The sequence below is a fragment of the Diadema antillarum genome, unplaced genomic scaffold (assembly GCF_040938485.1).
Source record: "Diadema antillarum isolate AM-2024a unplaced genomic scaffold, OU_Dant_1.0 scf00000014, whole genome shotgun sequence".
Lineage (NCBI taxonomy): Eukaryota > Metazoa > Echinodermata > Echinoidea > Diadematoida > Diadematidae > Diadema > Diadema antillarum.
Window position 1 is genome coordinate 4,885,564 of NW_027270903.1, and position 17,171 is coordinate 4,902,734.

Sequence of the window (17,171 nt, forward strand, 5' to 3'; positions counted from 1 at the left end):
AAAGGACTTGGGTCAGCATTTCATTCATATTATAGCGCCCTCTGTCCTCACTTCCCGTGTAGCGTTATTCTGGCAAACAAAATGCACATATGATGAACAGTGATGACTAGATGAGGTAGGTGGGGAAAGACAGAGAAATGAATTAGAATGGAAAGAAAATAAGTGGAAAATTCTTCAGAACAGAGGGAAAAAGCTACCCAATATTGCAAATATTATATTATGGTATTATTTTTGCAAGTATGGATGCATTATATATATATATATATATATATATATATATATATATATAACTTCATTTCATCATATGAAAACATTTGCATTGATGTATATATATATATATATATATATATATATATACGTTTGTGATATAATTCCTAAATCATACTGTGTTGTGTTCTGTTGGAAAAAAGAGAAGAATGAAAATGAATTGAATGAAAATGGAAATAACAAACAACGTTCCTGCATATAGATATAGATATGAATACAGAAGTATTGTGGGCACCATCATGTGTATACTAGGGTTCATTGTGTTTTTTATAGTTTAGTTAAATGGAGTTACTATTGGGCAGTATATATGATATATTTTAATGTGTCTATCAATATATCATATTGTATGATATGTGACTCTCCACCTCAAAACAAACAAAAAGTCGCCAGACACGAATTTTTAATTAAGACCACATTCTGAAAGAGCAGATTTTAAGCTTTAAAATGATTTATAACTCAAATCAAATGGACTCTCCTAACCTATCTAAATATTGGAAAGAAAGCACAAACTCAGGAAAAGTGTGAACTGTGAAAAGAGGCTCTGAAGTACAATGTCTATTCAAGCGCTTAATCTTTATCAAACCGTGCTGGCTGTGCGATGAATGGGACAAAAAACAGGAAGTAAACCACCAGAGTAACAACAATGAAGGGATTATCCGATTAAACTGAAATTAAGCGTGCCTCATTAACACATTCTGTCCATAATCAATGCTAATTTTCAAAGCAGTAGCACTATCCTTTCAAAAGTTATTAGAGTTGAAAGTGATTAGTGTGGACAAGGTTTTTCAGAAATGAAAAAGGGATTCTAAAGACACACCTAATCACACTATTCTACCAAAAATGTTCGAGATAAACTGCTAAAAAAACACACTTTCCTGCCCGTTTTATGATACCGAATTTTAGCATAATGTAAAAGAAGACCCGCTCTTTCAGAAAATATGAAAAAGTCAAGTTCGGCTAGGTTGACCCATTTCACTTATTTTCAGTCCTCACGCGAAATCAGTGTGTGCGACTTTATGTTCGTTTTGAGCTGCACTGTCACATATACAGTATCCGTGTAGCTATTAAACGTTGAAAACGTCAAATTATTACCATAACAATATTATTATTATTTTCTTTTAGCTAAAACGCTTCATTCTGACGTTCGCGTGATGATGTTCTCGAATGGCGTTCAGCATAACGTAATTACTTAGGGGGGGGGGGGATGTAGAACTGTTCGATATACAAACTATCGTTCGCTTCCTCGAGGAAAATAATAATGTTATAAGCCCGTGGAATTTCTCTTTTTTACGAACTGAGGTTGAACCATAATTCAGTTGGCCTGGCAACGGATTTCATGAATATGAGTTGAGTTAATGAGAAAATCATTCGGCTGGGAAAGCACGAGTCGTTTACCTTTATGAAGGGGCTGAGGAAGCATCTAATATTGATCAAACAAGGGAAGTGCCCCCACCCAAGCATGTGAAATATCAGTAATGCATTGATGAGGTTGTTACAATTACTTTAATTAAGCTATAATATAACCATTATAAAGTGCTTAGACGATACATGAAATTAATTTTCATTGTAGGGCCTGTATATAAAGAGAGAAAAGAGATAGACAGACAGACAGACAGACAGACAGACGGGTGGGGGATACGTAGGGAGAGGACCTGGTGTGTGGCGAGAGAGCTCCTATGCACCAACTACTGCGTGTGCGGTGTTTCATAGCACTTGAAATTCACGTTCAATAATCAAACTGTCACCGCACCAATGCACACACACCACTCCAATTACACTGGCTATACAGTCCGTGACTATGGACACGCATCCTCAGTACAAACTGTTTTCAGCGCACCCCCCCCCCCTTTTTTTTTTAGCATTGGCAGATTGATCCATTTGGTATCTTTACGTATGTATGTATGCTGGAAATAAATTCCACTGAATTGAACTGAACTGAGCTTGTAAAGTGCAGTCACTTTATGTTCAATTTCCTATCAAGTAGTCCATTATGCCTGTGGGCAATGAAACGTGTTGAAGATACAACGCTTTATTGACAGACACAAGTTGTCATTCCACAGCTTAAAGGGATGATACAGTATTGGTGGAGATGGGAATTGGGCTTTTAACTTTTTGCGAGATACCAAGAAAACACTTATGAAATAGTACAAGCATACCATTTTAAGAGGAATTCAAAGTTTATTTGATGAAAATCGGGTTTGGAATGACTGAAACATCCAAAAACAAAGTAAAACAAAGCGATCGTAATAAAATGTGGGTCCCACATTAGAATCGCTCTGTTTTGCATATCACAGCCATTTCAAAACCAATTTTCATCAAATAAACATTGAATTCCTCATGGAATTACATGCTCTTTCATATTTCGTTAGAGGTTTCTCATCATCTCACCAAAAAATGTTAGAAACCTGAAATTAGGTCTCAACCAAAACTGTATGATCCCTTTAAACGTCTGACCTTATTCAAACTTGAGACACAATACACGATGCATTCATAAAATTGAAACATTTTTTTATGAGTATAGAGGAATGTGAGGACACCTACCACTTAAATAAACTACGTTTGTTGGACAGAACTTTGACTATATGCACATTAAAATCATTAAACGTCGCACGTTATCTTATAGGATTGCATTATACGCATGTCATTATTCATGTTAAATGCAGGTCATGCACATTGTATTAGGCAAATAGAAAATAAGCAGATAAAAATGAAATATCGAAGGAACTACTTGATTAACACAAAATTGCACGAATCAATAATTTTATATGTTTGAATATACGTGATACAAATTTAAAAACCACACGTTTCATGAATGTCGATGAGATATATGAATTAATCGACTGTCAAGACATTCTCAAGCCACTCATGACATTCTTAATTACAGACGCATGTCAGATCATCATCTCATGATATCTCTATTCTTAAAAGCAGTTTGGTTTATGCATGTAGGCCAACATAATTATTTTACGTACATCATGCACATCGTCAATTACTATGTTACTTTGAAAAACCATTCCAAACTCAACAATTTCAAGGAATGACATCTATCTGTTATCTGCGGCGCTAAATCCAAATCCTCGGACATATGGCAAGCCCTTTTTACATTTAAAGTTAATTTCTGATATCACAAATTCCATTTTGTGATATCAAAAAATCAAATTTTTGATATCAAGAATTCAATTTGTGATATCAAGAATTCAATTTGTGATATCAAGAATTAAATTTGTGATATCACAAATTCCCGTAAGTGTAGCACATGAACTTAATTTGTGATATCAAGAAATCGAATTTGTGATATCACAAAATCCATTCTTGATATCACAAATTCAATTTGTGATATCAGAAATTCGAATTCGTGATATCTAAAATTCAATTTGAGATATCACTAAATGAATTTGCGATATCAGAAATTCGAATTCTTGATATCAAAAATAGGTTTCACGTGAAAAACCAATGGTAATTCGTGATATCACAAAATGATTTTTTGATATCACAAATTCGAATTTGTGATATCACGAAATACATTTGTGATATCACTAATTTGAATTTGTGATATCAAGAATTCTTATTTGTGATATCACAAATGCGAATTTCTGATATCACAAATTCCATTTTGTGATATCACGAATTGAATTATTGATATCACAAAATCGAATTTGTGATATCAGTAATTCACAGGGAATTCGAGCGTTAGTTTTGCGCTGAAATTCAACTGTGAATTCGAGCGTTAGTTGAGCGCAGAAATACACGGGGAATTCGAGCGTTAGTTCAGTGCAGTAAATCCCTGTGAATTCGAGCGTTAGTTGAGCGCAGAAATACAAAGTGAATTCGAGCGTTAGTTTTGCGCTGAAATTCAACTGTGAATTCGAGCGTTAGTTGAGCGCAGAAATACACAGGGATTTCGAGCGTTAGTTCAGTGCAGTAAATCCCTGTGAATTCGAGCGTTAGTTGAGCGCAGAAATACAAAGTGAATTCGAGCCTTAGTTTTGCGCTGAAATTCAACTGTGAATTCGAGCGTTAGTTGAGCGCAGAAATACACAGGGATTTCGAGCGTTAGTTCAGTGCAGTAAATCCCTGTGAATTCGAGCGTTAGTTGAGCGCAGAAATACAAAGTGAATTCGAGCATTAGTTTTGCCCTGGAATTCAACTGTGAATTCGAGCGGTTTTGTTTGTTTGTTTGTTTGTTTTTTTTAGCGCAGATATACACAGGGAATTGGAACATTACTTTTGAGCTGATATTCAGATGGACGGTATACTACTGCTAACTTTTTTTTTAGAACAATGTTCAAAATACCAATAACTCTATATGAGAGATTTACACATCCATCATTCCCTAAATGATCGTCAAAGTATATTCGATGAATTATTGATACAAATCAATTGTTTTGCAACATGTTATCATGAATTCAATGATACTATGTTCACTTAGGGCCTACTTTTAATTCATCGTTTTGGTCCTCAAATTGTCATCTATTACTACATTATTGTTAATTATGATACATTTTTCATGTGGTAATCCCCTTTACAGTAAGACTCTTCCACCAAATCGATGATGATTATGTGTGGTTGTATGTGTATGTGTGTTATAAAAGCATATACCATGTGTTTGTATTGCGGAGGACCGACCGAGGTCAATCAACCCCTCTGGTCTGTGTATGTCAGCAGCGGAGAATAAGATAGAGAGACTGTGAGTCATGCGGGGTGCGAGAGGGAGTCGTAAACTTGCCAATTTAATGTCCACCACTGCTGTCGGCTGGTGGTCACATAAAGCAACGTGTTTCTCCTAAAGACATTTTCTCACTCCTCAAAATCAGTCCTCCGGAACAAAGGGGTGTATCCATTAAGACCAATAGTGTTGGGTGTACAGTTTGCCTACCCCAATATGTTTATGATTTTGTAAAATAATTTAAAGTGTAATCATAGGCAAGTTTATTCAAGAACCAAAACCGGGGAGAACAAAACTGGAATGCACAAGTCCAAAAGTCTTCAGACCAGATCAAGAAGAGTGAAGATATCCAGATCTTAAGAGGAGTTTATGCAGCAGTATGCATGACAAACAAACAGTTAGAATTTGTAGTAAGAAAAAAGCAGTGGTACGAAGGACTTCAGTTTTGTTAATCTGCGCAATGAGAAATCTCTCTTATTAACTCGGAGGAGTAACAGGGGGAGGTGGGGAGAGAGTATCTTTCACATGACAGAGTAAAGAGAAACGCAAACAAAAGTTGTAAGTCAACCAGTCTCTGCCAAATCAGTGGCGAGAAATTGAGAAAAAAAAGAATATAATAATGACTTTGAAGTAATTGACAACATATCAATAATGGCATTTTAGATATGTTGCTAAACGATTTATTTTCATCGATTCTTTTAAAACAAATTCCTAATCACTTTAAATGAAGACGAGTTGCCAAAACTCTTCATTTAGGTTTTTTGTAACTATCGTTATATACAATGTAAAGATAACACCTGAAATTCCATAGGAATATCTGCACTAAACTAATGCTCGAATTCACAGTGTATTTCTGCGCTCAACTAACGCTCGAATTCATTGTTGAATTTCAGCGCAAAACTAATGCTCGAATTCCCTGTGTATTTCTGCGCTCAACTAACGCTCGAATTCACAGTTGAATTTCAGCGCAAAACTAATGCTCGAATTCCCTGTGTATTTCTGCGCTCAACTAACGCTCGAATTCACAGCTGAATTTCAGCGCAAAACTAATGCTCGAATTCCCTGTGTATTTCTGCGCTCAACTAACGCCCGAATTCACAGTTGAATTTCAACGCAAAACTAATGCTCGAATTCCTTGTGTATTTCTGCGCTCAACTAACGCTCGAATTCACAGTTGAATTTCAGCGCAAAACTAATGCTCGAATTCCGTGTGTATTTCTGCGCTCAACTAACGCTCAAATTCCCGTTGGTTTTCTGCACTGAACTAAAGCTCGAATTCCCTGTGTATTTCTGCCCTCAACAAACGCTAGAATTTACGGTTGAATTTCAGCGCAAAACTAATGCTCGAAATCAAATTATTTCTTTGCGAAAGATATGTGCTGAAATTCCATGTAAATTAATGATATCACAAATTGGAATTAGTGATATCACAAAATGTGTTTCTTGATATCAAGAATGTGAATTCGTGATATCTCGAATTGAATTCGTGATATCACGAATTGAATTTGTGATATCACTAATTCGATTTCGTGATATCAAAAATTGGTTTTACGTGTTAAACCAATTGGTATTTGTGATATCAAAAATTGAATTTGTGATATCAGAAATTCGAATTTTTGATATCACGAAAGGGAATTCGTGATATCAGAAAATCTTTTTAAAAAGCAATATGGCTTGCCATACGGGCGTATGGCAAGCCTTTTTTACATTTAAAGTTAATTTCTGATATCACAAATTCCATTTTGTGATATCAAAAAATCAAATTTTTGATATCAAGAATTCAATTTGTGATATCAAGAATTCAATTTGTGATATCACAAATTCCCGTAAGTGTAGCACATGAACTTAATTTGTGATATCAAGAAATCGAATTTGTGATATCACAAAATCCATTCTTGATATCACAAATTCAATTTGTGATATCAGAAATTCGAATTTGTGATATCTAAAATTCAATTTGAGATATCACTAAATGAATTTGTGATATCAGAAATTCGAATTCTTGATATCAAAAATAGGTTTCACGTGAAAAACCAATGGTAATTCGTGATATCACAAAATGATTTTTTGATATCACAAATTCGAATTTGTGATATCACGAAATAAATTTTTGATATCACTAATTTGAATTTGTGATATCAAGAATTCTTATTTGTGATATCACAAATGCGAATTTCTGATATCACAAATTCTATTTTGTGATATCACGAATTGAATTATTGATATCACAAAATCGAATTTGTGATATCAGTAATTCACAGGGAATTTGAGCGTTAGTTTTGCGCTGAAATTCAACTGTGAATTCGAGCGTTAGTTGAGCGCAGAAATACACAGGGAATTCGAGCGTTAGTTCAGTGCAGTAAATCCCTGTGAATTCGAGCGTTAGTTGAGCGCAGAAATACAAAGTGAATTCGAGCGTTAGTTTTGCGCTGAAATTCAACTGTGAATTCGAGCGTTAGTTGGGCGCAGAAATACACAGGGATTTCGAGCGTTAGTTCAGTGCAGTAAATCCCTGTGAATTCGAGCGTTAGTTGAGCGCAGAAATACAAAGTGAATTCGAGCGTTAGTTTTGCGCTGAAATTCAACTGTGAATTCGAGCGTTAGTTGAGCGCAGAAATACAGAGGGAATTCGAGCGTTAGTTCAGTGCAGAAAATCGCTGTGAATTTGAGCATTAGTTTAGCGCAGAAATACAAAGTGAATTCGAGCGTTAGTTTTGCGCTGAAATTCAACTGTGAATTCGAGCGTTAGTTGAGCGCTGAAATACACAGGGAGTTCGAGCGTCAGTTCAGTGCAGAAAATCGCTGTGAATTTGAGCATTAGTTTAGCACAGAAATACAAAGGGAATTCGAGTGTTAGTTTTATGCTGGAATTCAACCGTGAATTCGAGCGGTCTTTTTTTTTTTGGCGCAGAAATACACAGAGAATTGGAACATTACTTTTGAGCTGATATTCAGATGGAATGTATACTACTGTAATATATCAAATGTAGGAGTGTTGTTGCCGCAAACCCGAGCTTCAACCACTACAGACTTGAGGGAAAACTCCTCAGTGCTATTCTCAGAATTTTGTCCAACCCGACTGGTCATCACATCCTGTGGTCAGTCTACACACCCTACCTCCCTAGGAGCCTAACCTCTCCCACAAACATTTCTGGATAACTCGTCTCCCCACTGTCTAGCAGTGCTAAGTTTCTCTTCCATCATCCCCATCATGTAAAATGTGAGTCACTGGTGTCAGTGACCCATGGATTGACAGTGGTCATTATTAACCTACTCCTTTGTTTTTTCATAATCGGAATCCCTCTGTTTTGAATATTTGAATATTATCTAGATTAAGCCCCTCCTTTGAGAATAGATGTACTATAAAGGTGACCATGTGCTTTTGAAAAGAGTTCTCTCTTTCACCCTCTTCGGGTAGAGACACACAAAGCGTTGGTCTCCCTTGCCATCCCTCTTTAGGGGCAATATATGGCCGTTTGATGGGGAGTACCTGTTAATATATATCTCTGCTAAGCGTTATATCCTACCGTGATTAAATAAAGAGCCCGGAATTGTATACTTTATGATATGAACTGGTCTCTTGGTCTCTTCTGTGTGCTGTCGAGAAACGTTACCAATGTAACAACGCCAAACGCCATCGAAGAATAACAACGCTACAAAATAAAGGTGTTACACTACTACTAACTTTTTTTAGAACAATGTTCAACATACAAATAACTATATATGAGAGATTTACACATCCATCATTCCCTAAATGATCATCAAGGTATATTCGATGAATTATTGATACAAATCAATTGTTTTGCAACATGTTATCATGAATTCAATGATACTTTGTACACATAGGGCCTACATTTAATTTATCGTTTCGTCCTCAAATTGTCATCTATTACTACATTATTGTTAACTATAATTCATTTTTCATGTGGTAATCCCCTTTACAGTAAGACTCTTCCACCAAATCGATGATAATTATGTGTGGTTGTATGTGTATGTGTGTTATAAAAGCATACCATGTGTTTGTATTGCGGCGGACCGACCAAGGGCAATCACCCCTCTGGTCTGTGTATGTCAGCAGCGGAGAATAAGATAGAGAGACTGTGAGTCATGCAGGGTGCGAGAGGGAGTCGTAAACTTGCCAAATGTCCACCACTGGTGTCGGCTGGTGGTCACATAAAGCAACGTGTTTCTCCTAAAGACATTTTCTCACTCCTCAAAATCAGTCCTCCAGAACAAAGGGGTGTATCCATTAAGACCAATAGTGTAAGGTGTACAGTTTGCCTGCCCCAATATGTTCATGATTTTGTAAAATAATTTAAAGTGTAATTTATTATAGGAAAGTTTATTCAAGAACCAAAACCGGGGAGAACAAAACTGGAATGCACAAGCCCAAAAGTCTTCAGACCAGAGCAAGAAGAGTGAAGATATCCAGATCTTAAGAGGAGTTTATGCAGCAGTATGCATGACAAACAAACAGTTAAAATTTGTAGTAAGAAAAAAGCGGTGGTCCGAAGGACTTCAGTTTTGTTAATCTGCGCAATGAGAAATTTCTCTTATTAACTCGGAGGAGTAACAGGGGGAGGTCGGGAGAGAGTATCTTTCACGTGACAGAGTAAAGAGAAACGCAAACAAAAGTTGTAAGTCAACCAGTCTCTGCCAAATCAGTGGCGAGAAATGGAAAAAATAAGAATATAATCCTTGTGACTTTGAAGTAATTGACAACATATCAATAATGGCATTTTAGATATGTTGCTAAACGAATTATTTTTATCGATTATTTTAAAACCAATTCCTAATCACATTGCTCGAATTCACAATTGAATTTCAGCGCAAAACTAATGCTCGAATTCCCTGTGTATTTCTGCGCTCAACTAACGCTCGAATTCACAGTTGAATTTCAGCTCAAAACTAATGCTCGAATTCCCTGTGTATTTCTGCGCTCAACTAACGCTCGAATTCACAGTTGAATTTCAGCGCAAAACTAATGCTCGAATTCACTTTGTATTTCTGCGCTCAACTAACGCTCGAATTCACAGTTGAATTTCAGCGCAAAACTAATGCTCAAATTCCCTGTGTATTTCTGCGCTCAACTAACGCTCGAATTCACAGCTGAATTTCAGCGCAAAACTAATGCTCGAATTCCCTGTGTATTTCTGCGCTCAATTAACGCTCGAATTCACAGTTGAATTTCAGCGCAAAACTAATGCTCGAATTCCCTGTGTATTTCTGCGCTCAACTAACGCTCAAATTCCCGTTGGTTTTCTGCACTGAACTAAAGCTCGAATTCCCTGTGTATTTCTGCCCTCAACTAAGGCTAGAATTTACGGTTGAATTTCAGCGCAAAACTAATGCTCGAAATCAAATGATTTCTTTGCGAAAGATATGTGCTGAAATTCCATGTAAATTAATGATATCACAAATTGGAATTAGTGATATCACAAAATGCATTTCTTGATATCAAGAATGTGAATTCGTGATATCTCGAATTGAATTCGTGATATCTCGAATTGAATTCGTGATATCACTAATTCGATTTCGTGATATCAAAAATTGGTTTTACGTGATAAACCAATGGGTATTTGTGATATCAAAAACTGAATTTGTGATATCAGAAATTCGAATTTTTGATATCACGAAAGGGAATTCGTGATATCAGAAAATCTTTTTAAAAAGTAATATGGCTTGCCATACGGACACGCTTCTCTTCCTTTGAAAGTCAGAAAAACGCAGGGCTAGTTTCTTGCCTTTCCTTTGATCATTTGGGTTTAAAATTTCTGCTGATGATAGAAGAAACGTAAGACTACAAAATTACGGCGAAAACAGAAATTGGACGTATTTGACCGATTTTGATGATCTTACTTCACACTCGATTTTTTAATCTATTTATTTATTTATTCATTTTTTGCTTTCAATAGCCATCAGGGACTTTCGGGTCATATGCATCTAGGTCTATCCCGATGAGCACAAGTTCTCGAATGAACAACAAAGTGGACAGACATCATCGAGGATGAAGGGGGGGGGGTGGAGGTGGCCAGCAACACCGAGTGCGCCCTCAGTCGTCCTCCACGCAAACAAATCCCTTGTGTTGATTAGAGGCAGCGATAAATTCTACATGTTCTCCAGAGGCAGCACTCCTCACCACTAGGTTTTTCATACCTGGGTTTTGGAGATAATCTGCGAGCAAACAACACAGTGAAAACATATGTGTACATTCATATATATATATATATATATATATATATATATATTACAAGATATATAAACAAACAGAATATATATGTATATATATATATATATATATATATATATATACAGAGAGAGAGAGAGAGAGAGAGAGAGACAGAATGGTGATAAAACCTGATTCGAAATTGTAGTATGCAAAAACAGGAAAGAAAATACAATCATGAGGAGATGACGCATTTTTGTACCAGAAAACTGTGAGCTGTAAAAAATACAGCGCAATTAACGAGGAAAAGAGAGACGGAGGAGGGAGAGCAGACAGAGAGAGAGAGAGAGAAAAAAAAAAAAAAAGGTAGAGCGGTCTGTGAATGTGTCACATCATCAGGAAAGGTCAAAGGTCAAAGGTTCAAAAGGTTCAAAGGTTTAGTTTACATCTAAATGCATGAAACATCAAAGAGTCTTTTAAACCGTTTTCTAGATTATTGGAAGATCTAGATCCATTATAAACAACTGCTTTGAGTAATTACAGTTCTCACTAGGGGATATGAAATTCATTGGATTGTGTTGTGTGATAAAATACTGTGTATGTGACAATTTCGATAAAATAATTCATGAGATATTCTGTTAAAGTAAATTATTACAGTTATGATTTCAGATGAACTGACTAAGCTGAAATAGATACGGTCCGCCAATTCCCAAGCTTTTATCAAAGCAATCAATTGAAAACAAAAGAAACAGTTTTTTTTTCTACCATTGTCTGATGCATATTGCTCGAGGCAAGCATTCCATAATTCTAAATACGCTATTCCTAAATTTAAATAAAGAGCCTTAAAGCAGAGAAAGGCAAATGTCATTTAAACTTAAGCATAACACCTGTGTTGCGCGAAATAATTTACCACATGACACTTCCATGCAAGAATTTTGTCAAGACAAACAGGTGAAATCTTAACGAAAACAAAAAATCCATTATAGGATAAGTTTTTTTTTTCTCTGTGTACGATTGTATACGTATGCTTTGTTCTGTGTTTCCCCTCTTTCTCAGTCATTGTCTCGTATTTGTTTTGTTTCCATTACTATTGATTACTGCTCATTAGGGGACTCGTTCTGTAAGCTATAATTTTAGCAGTTCCCTCCATTTCGACACACTTTACTTATACGATTCAGTTAAACTTTGCTTATGCATTTCCTTAAAACTATGTTTTGTTTTGTTTTTTAACAAATGAGCTTGGTTTATATCGCTTGTATATTCAGAAAACATAATGTACATTACATATCCATCATTTAAGTGAATTGATGTTGGATGTCCAGCTCATCAAAATAAGGAAATTAAAAAAAAAATAACACGGAATACACGAAAGCCTTTAGTAAGCAACATTATTTCTCACTACTAACCGAAGAATGTACCTGCATAGAATCGCATAACCAGCGGCAGTTTCTTTCGAAAATTTGAAGGAGTTAAAAAGTGACCTTCAATGATAAAAAATCCTCAACAATTACGGGTAGACAATATATTGCGGAGTGTCTCGCATGCGCTTTTGTAGTTGACGGAAATAATGTATAGTGTGCATAAGTATGTATTTTTTTTTGCTACGTTTTATTTTCCTTTTAAGTCCCTGAGTAAATATAAACATATTGGTCAATGATGCATTAGGCCTAGTGGTATCTCGACATTGTCATGTCCTTCAGCCCGAAGTGTTATACTTGGGTAGGACTACGTGACAAGGCTATAAAGTTATATGACAGCACTCTCTTGTAGAGCGATTGTGGTGATAGCGAATTAGCTACTCTGGATGAATAAAGAGTTGTGATTATAACTACTTTCATTATCGATATTTCATATGCGTTGTTTTTATTACGTAAACAACTTAGGGAATGATTACCCGGAAGTGGGTCCGTGTAGAGTGATGTTAGACGACGGCGTTTCCGCACGTCCTTCTGCGAGCACAGCCAGTCCCCCGTTCTCATCCGATCCTCCAATTCCCACTTCGAGGTATCATTCGTTGAACAGCAGCAGAGACAATCCTGCCATATTTCGACAAAGCCACACGTATTGTTGGCAACTGAGAGCAGATCCAGAAGGTAGGTTTTGTTTCGGGGCAAGCAGGGGTACAGTTCCTCCAGATAAACGGCAGTACTTATTTGTTTGCCTGAATCTCTTGAGTTCGCAGGGAGCATGAGAAAATGCTGCAGAAGGACGGCCATTGGGAGTACAGAAATTACGACCCAAAACGTGTGTGTGTAATGGCAAAATTAGCAATTCGAAACTTTCGGTTAGTACTAGACATATTTTTGGAAATTACACCACCATGTCATCGGGCACTACCGATTAGAAAGTACAATGGCTTTGTGGGAAGTTTCCACGCTTAAACGGGTCAAATGTACGGCAATGCCGTAACCTGTGACCTAAGGGAGTCAACTTTTATTTGATACTTTAGTTCAATCCAGCAGCGCATAAAACTCGAGCCATCTATAGACTAGCAAACAAGGACTACAAAAGACCACCCCGATTATATAGAACAAGCGGAATCTCCTCGCCATGTGTGCTAAAGTATGTATGAGACCTGTATCCTGACAATCGATTGATTGGTATTCCTCTGACTTTAATGATTCATGCTTTGAATCAAGACTTTTTTCATAGTTGGAATATATCGAAAAAAGGAGAGGGCTTTTGTTGTTGTTTTATGACACAAGCTGTGCTATAGAGAAAATGTTGACATTTTGAATTGAATTGAAATATTGTACGGAACCAATTGTGACCCTGCACCACAAAACCAACAAAAAGTCGCCAGACATTGTTTTTTAGTTGAGGGTAGATTCTTAAATAGCAGACTCTAAGCTTTGAAATGATATATAACTCAATTTAAATGGACTCCCCTAACATATCTAAATACTAGAAAGAAAGCACACATTCTGGAAAAGTGTGAACTGAGAAAAGAGGCTCTGAAGTACATGCTTAATCTTTATCAAGCCGTGCTGCCTGTGCCACGAAAGGGACAAAAGACAGGATATAAACCACTTGAGCAACAACAATGAAGGAATTATCAGATTAAGCTGATAGCGACACATTCTGTCCACGATTAATGCCAACTTGATGATTCGCACTGTCATCCCTGAAGAAGAGGAAGGTTCCTCGAAAATTCGGATAATTCATTAAATCAAGATTGGCTATTAATGCATTCCCTGCATTCCTCTGTTGTGACTTTATTATTGCTATTTCTAGTACTGCCAATACGCGGAACAACTACAATATATATATATATATATATATATATATATATATATATATATATATATATATATATATTCATATACTGTTGATGTGACCCTGCACCACAAAACACACAAAAAGTCGCCATACATGGATTTTTAATTAAGGACAGATTCTGAAAGAAAAGGCTCTAAGCTTTAAACTGATGTATCACTCGATTCAAATGGATTCTCCTAACCTATATAAATATTGGAAAGAAAGCACACGCTCAGGAAAAGTGTGAACTGAGAAAAGAGGCTCTGAAGTACAGTGTGTATTCAAGTGCTTAATCGTTACCAAGCCGTACTGCCTATGCGATTAATGGGATAAAAAACAGGAAGTAAACCACCGGAGTAACAACAATGAAGAGATTATCAAATTGAACTGAAATTGTGCATGCCTTATTAACACACTCTGTCCATAATCAACGCCAGCTTTCAAAGCAGTAGCGTCATCCTTTCAAAAGTTATTAGAATTGAAAGTGAAGAGTGTGTACAAGGTTTCTCAGAAATGAAAATTGGACTCTACAGACACATCTTATCACGATATTCTACAAAAAATGTTCGAGATAAACTGCTAAAAAACACACTTTCGTGACCGTTTTATGATCCCAAATTTTAACAAAATGTAGAAGAAGACTTGCTCTTTCAAGAAATATGAAAAATCAAGATCGGCTATGTTGACCCATTTCACCTATTTTCAGTCCTCACGCAAAATTAGTGTATACGACTTTTTGTTCGTTTTGTGATGCACGGTCACATATGGAAAATCATCTAAGAATAATGAGATTGCAAGATCAGTTCAAGTACGCAAACCCTAATTATGAAGTATTTCTAATTAGAGATAACTTAATGGTTTTTATCAAATTCAAGAAGAATAACTTCACTGTTTCATTTATTGAAGAGTTAACAAGAGTTAGAATGGTATTATTAATTATGCTGCAATCATTAGCAAATAGTATAAAGTGCAATATTTAAGAAGACAATTGAGAATGATTATGATTTATGTAAATAAGGAATACGAGTGGCCAAATAGACGGTCTTGAAGTACACCGAAAAGAAACTCTTTCACAACCCTGACCCTATAACGAAAGGCCCTTGGAGAAAATAAGACCGTGCAAAAGTTGCAAGAGCAAATGTCATGTCGCGTAACTATAGTCGGTAGAAATAACTATCTGCAGTACAGGTTCTGAAAGGGTCCGTATTCGCGGCTTTAGACCATCAAATCACCATGTCGTAACAACTAATGTGGCAAAATATCTCACCTATACCTTAAACATTTTTTGTTTCCACATGACGATTTCCAGTCATCAAGATGCACGGTAAAAATCCTACCAAGTGATCCCATGGTTACCGACGTCTTACAAAGTACGTCCAAGTCACTTGTCTTTCCTTACCTAGACAAAGTTTGTTTGTTTGTTTGTTTGTTTGTTTTAGATCTATTACTTTCTTAAAGTTCGTTACTGAGATCTCGTCACACGCCAAACCAACAGGGAGAACGCATGTAAATGTCCAGTTACAGCAAATAATTGTGGTGTATGGTCACAGTAAAACAAAAGGGGAATGATTACAAATGCAATGGTACAGATCTTCGCACAAGATAAAAAGATGGGACGCTCTATCCCACGTCAAGGCCAGGAGATTATTGAATGAAATGGAGCGCTTTGTCGGACAGTTTCATTTTGCGTCATCAGCTGAGGCGAAAGTCATATGATGAGCACCGGGTGAAAAAACAATGTGACTTTTTAAACGTCATGGATGAACGCCCTCTCCTCCCTCCACACACACACAAACACAAACAAACACTCGCAGCAGAACGAGTGCTACTGCAATTTTCGTATTAGGTCACTGCACTATTTGTCCTGATGAAAATCGAAAAAAAAAACAAGGATAAAATATTATGTTGTATTAATGTTGTATCGATTTGTTGTATTTTCATGTACGTGAATTTGTAATGTTCCCACACTTTGATTAAAATGAATTTTCAAAGCAGTGGCGATATCCATTTCAAAAAGTTATTAGACTTGAAAGTGAAGAGTGTGCAAAGGATTTCAAAAAATAAGAAGGGGCTCTAAGGCATACCTGATCATTTTACTCTCCCCCAATAAAGGGTTGTAGAAAACTGGTGAAAACGCACATGCATGTTATGATCCCAAACCAAAGAATAATGTAAAAAAAAATAGCTCTTTCAGAAAACATTAAAAAACTCAAGATTGACTCGATTGACCCATTTCACCGTTTTTGAGTCCTCACGTAAAGTCAAGGGGTGCGAATTTTTGTTGGTTTTGTGAGTGGTTATATATATGCATTATATATATATATATATATATATATACCTACATACATACGTAGGTACACAAAACTATGAATAACAAATCAAATTATGCATGGGGATCTAGCATTAGTCCCTACGTGATTTCCCATCAACCAATGCATGGATGGGAAATAATGTGACATAACGTTTATACGTGAGCAATAAATGGATATCCTAAAATCGTAACATTCGTAAAAATAGCAACATCGCAAAGGGACCATCCTCTCATACTCTCCGGATTTTCAGCTGTCTTGCATTATCAATATAGGACCTACTCCGTGAATTGCAGTTGTCCATCACTACTATCTATCTACAGTATCTCCTGCCACTTTGCTTTATACGAGCTCTATACAAACTTGATTTTACCAAAAACTAAAGTAAACAGATATACGGTTACATCTATGTGTGTGTACATTTTTGCTATTAAAATTCAAGCCATTTGTTTTTCACCTCGTAAACACTACATGTCATCAACCATGCGTAAAATACAACATATAA